A 14,045-nucleotide genomic window follows, 5' to 3' on the forward strand; every position below is an offset into this window, starting at 1 on the left:
ATGTAATAAACATACCTCTGCTCCCCATGAACTAAATCCTAGGGAATCAAAAGAAACTATACAGAAGTAAAAAATGGGCATAAAATATCAAGTGGTCATAGCTACTATGAAAAAACAAACAGATAAAGTGAGTGGCAGGTATTGTTAGTTTTGTGTTTTTAAAGATAAGATCTTTATGGAATGCTTCTTGTTAGTATGACATTTATGCAGGAAGTGCAATCTCTGTGGATATCTCACAGAACATTCCAGAGACATTCCAGGAAGAGGAAACAACTCTGAGGTGAGAGTATGCTTGGCGTGTGTACTTATCAGCAAGGACAATCTAGAGAGTGGTATGAGATAAGAATAGAGAGATACCCTGAGGTAAGATCATAGGGCTCTGTAGGTCATTGGAAAGACACTGCCAATATATTGAATGAGATGAGAAGCCACTAGGGTATTGAACAGATGTATGATATTATCTAGCTATTCTAAGAAGAATCATCCTTTGGAGGAGGAGGCAAACAAGAGTGAAAATATGGAGTTTAGAGGGATTTCTCTCATCTATGTGAGAAATAACAATGGGAAAAATTTTGAGAAGTCATTGGATTTCCATACACTTTGATGGCAGAGTCAACAGGATTTCCTGATAAATTGGATATGTACTATGGGAGAAAAAAAGATGATTCCAAACTTTTGACCTGGGAAGCCAGATAAACAGAGTTGCCATTTATACATTTGCAATAAAAAAAAAAAAATCAGGTGAATCAGGTGTTAGATTTTATAGATTTTTATAGATGTGAAAGTAGAAAGAACTTTTGGGTAAGATATTCACTGAGCATTTGAGTATGAGTCTGAAGTTTAAGGGACAGGGACAGATTAGATATGTAAGTTTGAAAATAGTTGGAGAAATTGATTGTTAAAGTCACTGGATGAAAAGAAGTCACCAAGAATATATAGAGAAGAAAAAAGTTCTAAAAACTAGGACACTTACAACTCGATGACAGGAAGGGTGAAGATATACAAATGGTATCCCCAAGTGAAGTGACCAAAGTGTTTAGGAAGAAAGGACTCATTTACTAGGCCAAGTGCTACCCATAGGCCCAGAAAGACAAAGACTGAAGTCTGGGCTTTAGCACTGGCAATGAGGAGTGCAGTGCTGTTTTTTAACAGTGGAGGAGAGCAGAAGCATGACTGGCATTTTTCAAGATGGAGAAAGAAGGAAGTTTTGACAGTAAGTATCACAAACCAAGTGGGGGAGTTTTGTTGTAATGGGAATGGCTCAGTTGGCAGCATGGTGGTGAATTGATGGCATACTTAAATGAGTAATTTGAGGTTTAATAAGTGGACTACTCACAAACGTTTGGACAGGGAGTAGAGAAACAATGGATAGTGCACTATCCTGGGCTTATCTTAGTGCGTTACTCTGAACTCTGTAACTACTACAGTTCTGATATGTGAGGAGAGGAAGCCATTATTAAAACCTAGAGATAGAAAGCAAGAAGAGCTATGTAGAGAAGACTCTCCAACAGGACTTGTAGTGAAAGAAAGGGAATCAACCTATTGCAAACCTTCTGCTGGAATACATAGCCAACTTCACTCTCCCACATTCATCCAGTCTCTTGTTATTGTGACTCAGGGGTCAAACCCAACCTCCAACAGGAGGGCCTGGGATCCTGTTAGTGAAGTCTATGAAGCTGCATCTCCCGAGATACTGAAGGACAGGGAGTGTGTCAGCAGAGTTGCAGAGAAGATACAACAAAGAAGAGCAGAAATAGACCAGAGACTGGAGGAAGATGGAGTTACAAAAGCAAGAATTGATGGCAATGGAAATTCCACTACTAGAAATTTCTCCTAAGAATGTAATAATTTTTTAAAAATATTTTTTAGTTGGACACAATACCTTTATTTTATTTATTTATTTTTATGTGGTGCTGAGGATCAAACCCAATACCTCACATGTGCTAGGTAAGTGGTCTACCACTGAGTCACAACCCCAGCCCCAGGATATAATAATTGATACACAAAAGTTTTAGTTATAAATGTACATTTTAGAAGTGCTAAAAATAGCATAAAATGGTAATCTTGCAAAAATTTATCCACACAGTGAGCTACTACATAGCAATTAAGAGTAATCTGAAAAATAAACTTAAAAGATATTGAATAACAAAAATAATCAAATTATTAATTGAATAAACTTTATAAATGCATTATATAAACTATGATCCCATTTTTTAAAAAAAGAAAATTGTATCCATTTATCTAAAAACAAAACCAATATATGTCAAGCTTTAATTACCATTATTTTTGAGTAATGAAAATTTTAATAATTGGGTTCTTTTGCTACTGCTCTTCACTGTGTAGATTGCATGGTGGTTCTCTATTCTTTATATAAATGCACGCTGTCCATAGTTTGTTTCCTAGATTGATCTAATCATGCCTCTCTCTTCTGTTAATTCTATAGAACCTTGTATTATTTGAAGTTGAACTCCAAGGCATCTAGGTGGGGCCTTAATGACGTATTCTGCTGTGTCTTTCTATTTCTCATAATAAAAATCACTTAAATGGCAGGCTGCCCCATATCTTTCTGATGACCACTGAACAGAAAGAAGCACCTTTCAGGGAACTGGAGTTGCACTTGAGTCCTGTCATGGTGTGGCCAGGATGTAACAGATAGTAAATGTAGTTCACCTGAGAAAGATAGGAAAGAGACAGAATATCACCATGACTGAAGCCTCATTTATGGAACTCTGTTTAGGTGGTTGCTATAAAGGTACGTGGTGATTGAGATCAAATTAAATCAATTATCAATTTAATAAAAGGAAGTACTTATGAAGCACCTACTCTGTGCTGAATGCTAAGTTGAGAATTTTGGGGGAAGAAATCATGAAATGGTATTAAAGAACTCCTTAAGATTTTGCGTGGAAAACAATTGACATATGAAACAATAAGGATAGTAAGATAAAATATAATTAAATGTAATTTTTTTAACTGGCTGTAAATTCTATGCATTCCAGAGCAAACAAGGGATGTTGAATTAATTAGGGATGTGTTATAAAGATGTTGATCTGAACTCTGAGGGAAGAGTGGTACTTGAAGAGTGGGACTTGAAGTGTCAGGATGGAATCCTGCAGGGAAACTCCACAGCCAACAGCTTGTCAGGGCTGGGGTGAAGGGCTCAGGAGCAAGCCAGGGCAGGGACGATGGCAGATAAAAACTTTAAAAAAATAAAATAAAATTTGAACTTTCCAAAGTTAACATATGTGAATCAGAATACTTCTGTCCTGGGGGGAAAATTACATTCTTTAGCCAACTGACCGTAACATGACATGAGAATTAACTTCTTTAAAAATCTTTGAAGAAAGAGAGCCACTTGGTAGGGAGGTGATTTAGTTTAACAGGTCACTGAACAAGTTAGGAAACATGAATTTTAGTCCCCATAATGACTCTCTTTTGATACCAAGTCCATTAACCACTTTGACCTTACATCAGGGGAGACCACTATTTGGTGACTGCCTCCTCTAAGCCAAGTTTCCTATATACATCATACCATTTCATTCTCATGATAATCCTGGGTGTCAAATATTGTTTATATATATATGTATATATATAGATATTTGTTTTATATCTAAATCTATATCTGTATATGTATATGTGTATATATATATATATATATATACACATATACGCATTATACAAATGAGGAAGATAAGACTCAGAGAAGTAACATTCCTAAGTTCACACACTTAGAAGAGATGGAACTGGGATTCAAACTTGAGCCATCTGACTTCATGGCACCACCGTGTCTCAAGTAGCCCTGATTTCAGAATGTCAAAGTGTTCCATAATGGGCAGTGAAAACACATATGGGAAGGTTTACATAAATTCCACCTTTTCTAACCCTTGTAGATTTCTGTTTTTCCATCTTGCGATAGGGCATGACTTAAATCATAACATAGCTGCACGTTTCACAAGAGAACTCCTTGAAAACTGAAGTATCTGTTTTCAAATAGCACTGAAATTCTAGAGGCCAATATGTTTTCTAAGAGTGAAAAGTTCTTGGCCCAGTACCCAGGCACAAGAGTCTCCTGCTATGCGCTTCCATGGAAACAGGCCAGGGATGTCCACAGCTACATGTCAGAGGAATGCGGTCCTTGCAGAGATAGTCAGGGACTGCACTCAGCAAGAGGAGGAAATGGCTCCATTTCAGTAACCTGCAGGACTTGGAATTCACAGGAAATGATTTCTTCCCTTGTGGGAGCTGAGGCATTCCACTAAATCTGAGCTCCTGTCAGAGCAGCAACCACCAGTAGGCTTGCTGATTACATTTGCAGTTAAAACCAAAAACCAAAACAAAACAAAACCCCTCACTTGTAATATTTCTTACTTTGAAAATTATATCTTACAGGGATCTTTGCTAATGTCTCCCTTACAAAACTTACTTAATTTTTACTGAAAATCCCTGTAGCTAGAGATAAGCCACCTATGTAGCGGCAAAGTAGCAAGTTATCCCCAAAATGTAGGTGGAATCGGGCTTTGGTTAATCAGTTTCTACATACAGATCTGCCTGGAACCTTGGGTAATTTCTAACAACACCACCCTTTACCTCAAACTCACAGAAGGCCATTCATATTACTCCTTGGGTTTTGAGTCTGGTGTCCGGTTCCCCAGAGAGACCATGGTTTAGTTAAGAGCACTGTATTTGTAAGTCAATCAAAAGGCGAACTATTTGGCAACCCAGAAGATGTTGGTGTAGACTGTTGAAAATTCTTTGTGAAATAATGATGGTTCTTCTGGAAGACCAGCTCGCCATCCAAAAAGATACTGCAGCCCCGTCTCTTACTCCAGAGAAGTTGGAATTTTAGAAATATCTTTCTTTTCTTCAGAATCAATGCATCTTTATGCAATTTTAGAAATTTCAGATATGTGGAAAGTGAAAAAAGCACCTGGTAGGAAACAATTCTCTAAGTAACATGCCTGTTGAGCAGAAATTCCCCACAGAATTGTGAGGAGGCCCCTGCAAAGAAGTCAGACTAAGAGTAATGATTAAATGCTGTTCCCTTAGTCTGAGTTCTACAACAGAAATCTCCATCGAATAAGAATAATATTCTAAAGATATCACTGGCCAGATTCAGCTTCAGGGCAAAACCCTTCTGTAAGTTACTCAAGTGTCCCCGTTGGCATTTCTAAGGTCAGGCAGGCAGGATGCACACTGGGACTTTGAGATGAACCTCTTCTCTGCAGCCTGAGGACTACGACATGCCCCCTCTCTTTGCCCATTACTTCCTCACAAGTCCTTTTCTTCCACTGCATCTCTTTCAAGTTACCATCCCACCATCTTCTTTTGTTCTGTTCTCACTCTTCACTTTCTTCCCCCTTACTTCCTTCTTTCTTCCTTTTTATGTTTTTCCTCTTCCCATTTTCTCTCAAGCTCTTCCTCCATTCCTCTCTCAAAACAAACATGAACACACAAATACACTCATATGCATTGGAATGTTCATTGGGGGGAGCATCAGGGCTTCCAATCAGGCTGATTTTACATCTGGTTTGGTTCAGCCTTTTCTGGGGCATCCTGAGCAGGGCAGGGCCTATTGCCAGCACACTCTTGCTTTTAGGCTGGTCTTCTAATATTATTCAAATAGCAATGGAATAGTGAACAATTTTGAATATTGTCATGAATCATTATCTTCCTACAGTTTTAAGAGCTGAATTAACAGAAGTCATATCTTTATAAGAAGAGTAAATACAGAATGGTTACTGCCTGAAAATCAAACATAAAACTGTAAAAATCAAGTAATCACCAAAACACTATTAAATTTCTATTATTTTTAGGATATTTAATAATCAAGATATGGCATGTAAGAAGACATATCATGAGTTATCAGAATTTCTCAACCTCAAGTAATTATGATCATGTTTGGGTTGACCGAGAACTTCCATAATAAAAACTAGCTAGAAGTGGCTTTAGGTAATATTGTTGAATACTTATTTATTGTCAGCCACTGTGATACACTCTTTATATGTGTTCTTTTCTTTAATTCTTTCTTGTTGGGGGGGGATGGGGGTAACCAGGGGCACTTGACCACTGAGCCACCTCTCCATCCCTATTTTGTATTTTATTTAGAGACAGGGTCTCACTGAGTTACTTAGCACCACCTGTTGCTGAGGCTGGCTTTGCACTTGTGATCCTCCTGTCTCAGCCTCCTGAGCCACTGGAATTACAGGCATGCACCACCATACCTGGCCTTCCCTGTAATTCTTTAATCAACTTTATAATGGTTGTGATATATGACCCAAATTTTATGGATGAAGAAATAAAAGCTTAGAGATGAAGTAACTTGTTCTGGATCTCACAGTTGACATGTGGCAGAGGCTGGACTTGAACTAGTTTAAGTCAGTGAATATTAAGTACCAAATGAATGGGACAGAAGAATATTCTTGCAGTTTGGAGTTGGAAAATCATTGTGTCCTTGGGAGGTTGCAAATCTCCATCAAATAAGAATAATATTCTAAAAGAGGCAGTAAGTATCCCAGAACAAGAAGAGGTCTTAAATATCTGTCTTTTCCCCACTAATATTACACATGGGGAAAGCAGGACCCCAGAGCAGGAATAAATAGCTGACAGAGGAGGAATATGAATGGTATTTGAGAGATGAGTAGGGATTTCACAGTCTGAAAGGGCCAGAGAGCATTTCTAGGTAGGAAAACAGGAATTTTTGTCTCTTAAATGATATTACAATTGTGTTTTATTTTTACTAAGAAATTTTCTTCAACATCTGGTATTTAGGGGAAAGAGAGGAGGAAAAGGAGCATTTTTAACTGTTGTCACCTCCTGCAATTTAAGAGTTCTCATCCTCGTGAACTTGGGGTCAATGTTGCCAGTTGTTCCTGTCCATCAGATGAAGGACCATGGGCATAAAAGAGTAGAACCAGGGATAGGGAATAGCATGAGTGAAATAAAACTGTGTTAGAAAGAGAAATACAATAGAACATATATCAGAACACAGTTTACAGATCAAAGCCCCAAAATTCAAGCTTACAGGAAAATCTGCCATAGTCTCTTTATTCCATGTTATCCTTGAACAGAGCACAGTTTTATATAGAATGTTTGCTGCAAAACGAGACACAAATAGTTCCGAGGATTAACTTTGAATTTCCTGGATTTGGTGGGTATAAATCAGAGCCTTCATGCTATTTTAACACTTTTTGGAAAACAAGGTCCTTGTGAATAAATGGCAAAAGTGGGTCAAGAAATGCTTTATTCATTAATAAGTAAAATCTAGAACTTGGAGTAATGCTCCCTAATTATGAAATGGGCAGTGCTCTGTACTGTTTTTTGATTGGCTAACATCAGTTTGAATGCAAAGCTTTATTTCACTGCAGAGTCCTGGCATACTTCACACATTAAAATTCTAAGCTGTCTAAGTAGGTGTGAAACTAATTTTGTGTTTATTTTTTAAAACCCACCTATGATCATTTAGGACCATCCACTTCACTTTGGGAAGGCAGCACCCGGTTGTAGGTGGGCCCTGAGAGACAATAAAGGAGAGGATAATTTCTTAAATGGCTTAAACCAGAATATTTATAGCTTCCTGGAATAGTTGTAACTACTTATCCATTTTTCCAGCCACAACTTTTCTTAATAAGAAGGGCTTTGAAAAACCTGCTAAATCTGGGTATAAAAGGAAACAGAAGTTTTCCTAGAGCAGTGGAATTTTTTAAAAGTCACATAGTAACCTTATTGATGAAATCAGGAAGAGAGCACTTTCAGATCAGACTTGAGGGAGGTTATTTACAAAACACCGACTTTCCTCAGCACACCAGGCACATACTGCAAGATTTCTTGCTATGCAGAGACATGTATGGTGACTGGTTTTCAACCAGGTCCAATGGTCTTTCCGACTCTTCTTCAATGGAGAATAGTAAATGCTATCATTAGTCACTGATTCTCTCAGAATCACCAGGAAGACTATTTGGAGAGATGGGATGGTGCTTTAAGAAAGAAAAAAATAATAGTTTTCCTCATTAGAAGTTAAATTGGAAAAAAAAGCATATAGGTTTTTTTCTGCTTGGGTAGAATGTAACTTCCTTGGATTTGTTTTCTCATAACAGCACTTTCTTGTTTGTGAATGCCTATTTTGATAAGATTTAGATTTAAAATTTGGTGCTTTGTTGAGCCATGGATAGCCCGACCTAATGTACCTTTTGAAAAAGCTATATTCATACTGATCATCATTAAAAACAGATGGTGTGGTTCCTTATCCTGTGGAGATTTTAACTGTGTTTTGTTGAAAGGGAGAGCCTATATAATTCAAAATATGCTTCTTGGAAAAGCCATGATCTCCAGTAGTTGGTTCTTTCTCCTTTTCTTTTTCCTGATCTTCCTCTTTCTTAAAAAAAAATTAACTGAGCACTGAACAAAATTTGCAGTGTTGTACAATGTTGTAGAATAACATCTTCCCCTCTAGGCTAGAGGCCTTGGACTCTGTAGGTCACCACCTCTTGTTACATCTCCCTTAGCTGGGTCCTTGGAACAGAAACTGACAAGGACAAGTTTGAGTATGGTTTTCCCCTTTTAGTTGTGTTCTGCTCGTGTGGCTGAGCCTGACTGGGGCTCTGCTGTGCTTCATTCCTCCTGAACCACTGCAGGGAAGCTGGGAGTCCACTGCTGTGGTGTGGGTTATGCAGAACAGAACCTGTTACAGACACAGTCAGAGGTGTCAACTTCAAGTGTGAAAGGCATGCCCTATAGCTAAAGAGTGAGGTCAATCTTAGAGTAAGGGCATGGCATTAAATTCCAGTTCCTTTTATCTTTCAATAAATGTCATGGGGCATTCATCTACTTTATGCAAATTATGACAAAGCATTAAATAAAATGCAAAGATGTATAAGATGCAAGACTCTTTCAAGACCTTTCTAGAGCAGTAGGCAGGATGATGCATGACCATCAATAACTGTAAAAGAGTGACTACAAAATAGCAGAAAAGTGGTCTAAGGAAGAAAGAAAGATTAGGAAGATTCACTTCTAACTAGGCTTTCCTTTATTAAATACTTAACATTTAATAGATGTTGTGGAATTATTTCATGTATATTATCTCATTTAATCCCAGAGCAACCAGAGAAAATAGATATCATTTCCATTTACACAAATAAGAAAACTGAGGTTTAGCCAATTAAATAATATGGTCAAAGCATATGAGAAGTAGGAGTCAGACTTGAATACTTAAACACTCATATAGCAGGCTCCAAAGTCTGTGTTTTTAATCACAATTTAGCTCACTGTTTCACATCCTAACTATTTACCAATCCCTTTAGCCTAGATGGCAATCTAGTTCCTTTGGTTTCTTCCTAAAGAGCAGCCTGAAAGAGCTCACTCAAGGAAAAAACAAGACCTCTGTGCCTAGGAGAGAGCATCAAGTTGACAGCTGATTGGAAAGAAGCAGGGGGAACCCCAGATGAAGGAACCCACCTAGAAGCTAGACACATACCTGTGTAACAGAAAAAGTGTTAAAGGGTGATTGCATAGTTGTGAAACCTGATGTCCCAGTTGCCCCCAGAACCCCCTGGATCATGGGTTGCTTCTCATGATGAAAGAAGAGTTGTTATTGATAGTTCAGGTTTATTTGATTAGAGAGAAATTCATTGATTTAAATTTTGTTGTTGTTTGGTTTTTTGTTTGTTTGTTTTGGTGCTCATGTGAGAATTAAGGCACCCATACCTTATTTACCCTTCTCTTCAATTTCTACTTCCAAGTATTTTTGTGATTTAAATCTCCATTTCATAGTGTCCACCAGTTAAGGTCACAGGAGTGATAGGGATGACAGAAAGAAGACCATAGTGTTTATCTAAGTGTCAGAGGAAAGAACTCCCTTGAGGGTGACAACTTGAAAAGTTTCCTTGGAAGGAAGTCAGATTCTCATCAGATCCTGACATCTGCACAGATCAGAGTCATCACACAGTCTTTAGAAGAACACTTGGCTCTGTGTTTGTTGGGATAAGAAGGGGTAAGGAGCAAAGCATTGAAGTCTAATGATCTGCATTTCAATCTCAACCTTACAATTTAGCCATTATCTAAATCTGAATATTTTTCATATGTAAAATCACAATACTTTGCCTAAATTTCAGAGTTATTGCAAAAAAGAAAGCATCAAATGAATCTGATAATACTTTGTAAGCTGTAAAGCTAACATAAGCACTTATTGGAGGTCCGGGTTCCTGGTTCTTCACTTATTCATTTTTCTGGGTTCTAACCAATGAAGAAGAAATACTAGAATCTGAAAGGGGACCAACATTATTAATGGAGACCCAATTATTCTCAAAGCTGTGGTTCCTAACTAAAGTTAAATTGAAGATTATGTTGAGGATCTGAGGCCAAATCAGAGGGACTTCTTGTTCAGGCCCTCAGAACATGACCTTGGAATCATCTGCAGGGAGAACTGGGTTCTGAGAATCAGACCTTGGCCAGTGGAAGTGACTTCTCAGCTAAAATCTGAGTTAGCCAGCAACAAAAGGAGAAACAGGGATAGGGAGGCATGTGAATCAAGTGAATTTACATGCATGAATGCCCAGAGGTCAACTTGGTGATAGGTTAAATGTGGTAATGAGGAAGAGAAAAACTTGGGTTGGGGTGAGAACATCCTTCAGTTTTGGATAAACAACTTTTGAGATGTTGATGATATATCCAGGTGACCATGTCCAGTAGCCAGATGAATACACAGAGTGGTTAGTAGGAGAGAGATCTGGGTTGGAATTTTATGTATGGTGATTAAAGTCAGAGAAGATTAAGTTGCTTAGAAAGAGATTATATATTAAGAAGAAAGAACTGGAAAAATCACAATTTAAGGAGCATACTGAATAAGATTTCAGGGTAAGTGACTGAGAAGGAATTCTTTGTTGCTTTTCTGAGACTGAGAAAGATGCCTTACGTAGAAAGATGATGAGGAGGGCAGATAATCAGATTCTTGAGTGCTGGAACAATCTGAGAAGTTATTTCAAGAATGGAGAAAGAGAGCAGTTTCTAAGAAGATATCCCCATAAGAAGATTCCTCAGATCCCAAACTGAGTTGGGTATAGGAGAGGACAATGAGTATGAGTCAGGGTTTGGTAGAGTCCAGAGCAATAAGGGCTGAGTGTGGGTCAGGTCCCATAGTCTAGAACTTCAGCACTACCTGTGGACAGGAGCCAGGAGAGATGACCAAAGCATTCAAATGTTTCAGCTTATGATAGGTTGAAGAATTTAGAGGAGACAAAAGGAACTTTGGACAACAAACCAAAGAAGGAGGAAAGGCAAGAGAACATAAGAACAGAGACAATCATTTCCAGGGAATCCATGGGGATAGAGGTCAGATTTCAATGACTGGATGAGAGATGAGGTATACAAACAATGAGGTGAATGAGAAAGTAGATGGAGACAACAGTTAGGAGGAGAAGGGCCAAGGGAAAGCTTCATTCTTAAGATTGGAGCACTATGAAGGAGCTGGAGGAAAGATGAGGGACTAACAGAGGGAACAGAAAGGAAAACATGTCATAGGTTGGCAGATTGCCCTTGAAGCATGAGATAGACTGATTTCCTCAGAGCAGATGCATTTAATTTTAATAGGGAATAGTACTTTGATTCTGAGCAATGTGTAATAGGACTCCACATATGAAATTTGTCTTTCTTTTAATCAGTTAAAAAATAAAGAGGAACAGCTAAAATTAATTTTAATCATACATTTCATGTAACAGAGTATTTAAAATATCATTTTGACCTATATAACAATTATTAATGAGATGCTCAATGTTCATTTTTAAAAACTTAATCTTCAAAAATCTAGTGTGTAGTTTATACTTAATAGCACTTTTCAGTTTATAGTAGATGTATTTCAAGTGTTAACGTGATGTGAGGCTAGTTGCTGTTGTATTGGGCACTACTAGTAGATATGTTGGAACTCTTCACCCTTGGGGTAGCTGGGTTGGGCCTGAGGCAGTTGGAGTCAATCATCTGAAACATAATCAGTCTAATGCCATTTTACCCTAGTAGGTCACACAAATTCAGTGGGTGCCATGATAGGAAAATTGGGGGAAAAGTACTACTTTGGATAATAAATTAGAACTACAAGAGTAAATCTCAGAAATCAGCCAAAGCTAAGGATTTATGAGAAAATGTAAAAAGGAATCTTTTTTCATGCCCAAAGCGATTCCATGCAGCTAAGCACTGAAAATAATTAACGTAAGGTAAAAGAAAATCTGTTAAATACCCAGGGCACTTTTAGAAAACTATCTCCAAAGGTGAAGGGAAGCTCATGCCTAGGAAAGGAGGATAATCTATATGCCTATGAGTGTGACCCAACAGGCACTATCAAAATGAGGTCATTCATGTCTCAATACCCAATGTGTAATGGGAGGAGCTCCCTATCTTGCTTAACCACCAAAAGTCTCATCTTTCCAGGTTCCTTCATCAAAGTTCCCTGGGAATGTCCAAGGAATGCTTCCATGACTCTAACACATCCTGGTAATCCATTATGCCCAAACATACCCTTGGATGCCCCTGCTTTTCTGGGAGGCAGTCTGGGCCACCTCAGTCCTGATACAGGTGGGTGCTGCTCTCATACTTGTCTCTCTGACAGTACTCCGAGCTCACCCCTGACTTCCCCATTGTCCTTTATATGCTTGTAATTTTACTAAAGAATCAAAGAATCACAGGAGGGAATTTGTACTCTGTCCTCAAGAATGGATATTAGATGAGGCTGCTCTCAAAGTCCTCTGACCAAGGTCCCTTCAATGGCTTGCCTATGGGCATTTCTCTGCTGAGCTCCTGGGTGAGCCACTTTGATAGGGGTACTTCTTCTTGCTTTGAACTGGTTTGGGCCAATTTACTTCCTCCACAAAAAGCATCCCCTTGATTATGTCTTTCTTATCTGCACACCTCCAGGACCAGGAAATAAGGCATTTTCCTAAAATAATCCTCATCTGCAGAGATATAGCTCTAGCCTCAAAATCAAAAACAAACAAACAAACAAATAACATCATGACCTGACTCCTCCAGCTTTTAAGAACTTGCAATTCCAGAAGAGATCTTGGCTTCTCATTGAAAAATCCGAAGGTCTACTTTGAAAAAGAGAAAGCTCTTTCTGTCTTTTTTTCTTCCCAAAATATAGAATTTAGTGCTCTGAGAAACATAATCTACTTGCCCTTTAAAATGAGAACATTTTCAGCAATTCCAGAGAATAGGGTTGTATACAAGAAAACAAAAAAGTTGGTAGTAAAATATCAGCTGTAACTCATTATATGACGCTATTTCTATTGTGTACATCAAGGATCATAGATAAATTCCAGGACATAAATTTGATGTTAAAATATAAATAGTGGGTTTCTCTGATACTTTTTTATTTTCAACTTCGAGCTGTTGTTCATTAGGAGTAAAAATCAGTTTCATGTGTTCATTTCAGCAGCACAGATACTAAAATTGGAATAATACAGAAAAGATTAGGGTGGTCCCTGAACAAGGATGTCAAACGAATTCATGAAGCATTCCAAAAAAAAAAAAAAAAAAAATCAGTTTCTCTTTGGATTATTTTCCTTGTACAATTCTTGAAATCAAGATAGGTGAGCCACTTTGGGCTGTAGCACAGGTTAACTGATGCCTCACAGCCCTGACTGCACCTCATTTAGACGTTCATCCATCACCCTTTTAATGACATCCAATAATATGCTTAAGCTGCAGAGGCGCCGAACAAACTCAGGAACTCTAAGAAATGTCCAAGGTAATGTTTAATCATGTCCAATACTTTAAATAGATACAAAATTTACTTTATAAAATATGTTGTCATCTTCTGAGTCAAAACTAATGGCAAATGTTATGATTTTCTTTGGCAACAATCTAAAATAGATTCATATTGTTTAGTTAACCCTGTAAAAGTTTTGGTGACTATTATTTTCATATTATAGCTTACTTTATCTATTTATCATTTGTGGTGCTGGGGATTGAACCCAGCGTTGCTTTACCACTGATTACATCCTCAGTTCTTTTTAATTTTTAATTTTTAGTCAGGGTCTTGCTAAATTGCCCAGGCTGACCTTGAATTT

The 14,045-nt window shown here is 37.9% G+C and overlaps 1 non-coding gene across 1 annotated transcript; it reads left to right on the plus strand.

Annotated features, from left to right (window-relative positions):
- The first annotated feature begins 13,395 nt into the window (after positions 1–13,395).
- LOC124985990 (U6 spliceosomal RNA) lies at positions 13,396–13,502 on the plus strand. The gene has a single exon (XR_007108918.1). It is a non-coding gene; the product is annotated as a U6 spliceosomal RNA (small nuclear RNA).
- The last annotated feature ends 543 nt before the right edge of the window (positions 13,503–14,045 follow it).

The sequence above is a fragment of the Sciurus carolinensis genome, chromosome 5 (assembly GCF_902686445.1).
Source record: "Sciurus carolinensis chromosome 5, mSciCar1.2, whole genome shotgun sequence".
In the NCBI taxonomy this organism is placed as follows: domain Eukaryota; kingdom Metazoa; phylum Chordata; class Mammalia; order Rodentia; family Sciuridae; genus Sciurus; species Sciurus carolinensis.